Below are 1783 nucleotides of genomic sequence, written 5' to 3' on the forward strand. Positions count from 1 at the left end.
AAAAGGCTCTTGAATCATACGAGATAGATTATGCATTGTAATATATTTTTAAAAAACTGTTTTGGCTGCCATAACCAACTTCAAAAGAGTTCCTCAGATCTAAGCCTGTTATTGCAATGTCCCCACACACATGACAAGTGCTAGCCAATTTAAGGTGGTTTGGGGTTTTACTATGTGGGAAAAGAATGGAATTGTGTGAAGGACATGACACAAAATCTTGGCATAGAAACAGTCTCTTTCGTGGACTGGCATAAGAAGGCCAAGAGCCATAGTTGTGAAGAAAGCCTCATGAATCACTCAGGCTTCGATTCAGGTAGATATCAGGCATGCAGGATCTTCTTTTCCACCAGAGCCCTGGGGGCAGCAACTGTTACCTTGCACATGCCTGATCTTGTCTGATCTCAGAAGCTAAGCAGGGTCAGGCCTGGTTAGTACTTGGATGGGAGACCGCCTGGGAATACCGGGTGCTGTAGGCTTATACCATAGTCTTTCGAGACTGAAGGTTGCCAATCCTGGGGTCTAGAAGCCAAAGCAAGTCACAAAATGGTGCAACCTGCATGTCAGACATGGTGAAGGAATGCTTGTTAAGCTGATGGGCAGCCTAATCAAACTGCCCAGCACCCAGGGGAGTAGTGGCACCAAAATGGCTACCGCTGTATCCTATGGGAGCCATAGCAGCCGCCAACGGTTCCATCTGGAGAAGAGAACATTTGCCTCCTTCCCCAAGTAAGGGTGCAGGCCCTGCAATGGGTCTCCTCTAGTCTGCGCTGGCTATTTTGCCAGTGCAGATTGGAGGACCTCCACGTCAGGCTTTTCAGCTCAGCACAGAGCATAGAATTGGTCCCATCCCCCTTCTGGGCCTGATCCTTCCCTCCCGCTTCCTCCTGTCCCAAAAAGCCTGGCTGGTGCTGCAGGAGCGCAGGCCAGCCATCCACTCTGCACTGGGGCTTGGTGCCAATGGGCACTGGCCCAGCACCAGCATTCCCTACTCCCAGCGTGCTGTAAAAGTACTTTACAGCACATTGACAGCATCCCGCACCCGTAGTACACGCAAACTGCTGGCACTGAAGAGCTCAGGATTGGGCTCTAAAACAGTGATGTATGTGCTTGTGTGACTAAGCTTCTTGGAAAGAGGGCTGTACCTGACCTACAGTCAATCCCATACACATTTGACCATGCTTTGGCTCTTGATGTTAGAATATTTTTTTTTTCTAAATTTAAAAAATCCAGTTATCCTTCCCACTCTTCAGAATGAGCCAAAAGTAAACCTGTACCAATATGTATGGGATCAGCTGTAGCTCTTCCTAAATTTCAGGAACCTCCCCTCTTTGTTTGTTTATTATGTTTCTTACATGCTCATCTTCTGAGAAGCTCAGAGCTACTACATAGTTCCCAGGTGGTCTCTCCTTACTTGGCCAAACAGGCTTAGATTCACCAATGTGACTGGGGACCATTTGCTGAGCTAAAGGGGCATCTCACTCCAAATGGGACATTTCCTTCCAATTCCTTCCAATCAACTTTCTTCAGTGGCAGTTAACTTCCTAAATCACAACCAGATGGGATGTTGTTCCTTTTGTTTTACCAAAATCATCTGTATATGGACTAGTTCTTCAGACTCTCTTGGCTATGATAATCTGTATTGAATAGATGGAAATAGTCAAGTTCAGATTTCCCAAGATGATGATTGCCTTGACATTTGTGAATAAAAAGCACAGTTGTTGCTTCTCAGACAATTTCCCCATTCATTTCATCCAATGTGGCCCTAACTCTCTTTTCTTCAGTT

At 46.1% G+C, this 1783-nt stretch overlaps 1 pseudogene; it reads left to right on the forward strand.

Moving 5' to 3' along the window:
* Positions 1-359: 359 nt before the first annotated feature.
* LOC136637129 (5S ribosomal RNA) lies at positions 360-476 on the forward strand (annotated as a pseudogene).
* Positions 477-1783: the final 1307 nt, after the last annotated feature.

Source organism: Tiliqua scincoides, chromosome 1 (assembly GCF_035046505.1).
Source record: "Tiliqua scincoides isolate rTilSci1 chromosome 1, rTilSci1.hap2, whole genome shotgun sequence".
Classification (NCBI taxonomy): Eukaryota; Metazoa; Chordata; class Lepidosauria; order Squamata; family Scincidae; genus Tiliqua; species Tiliqua scincoides.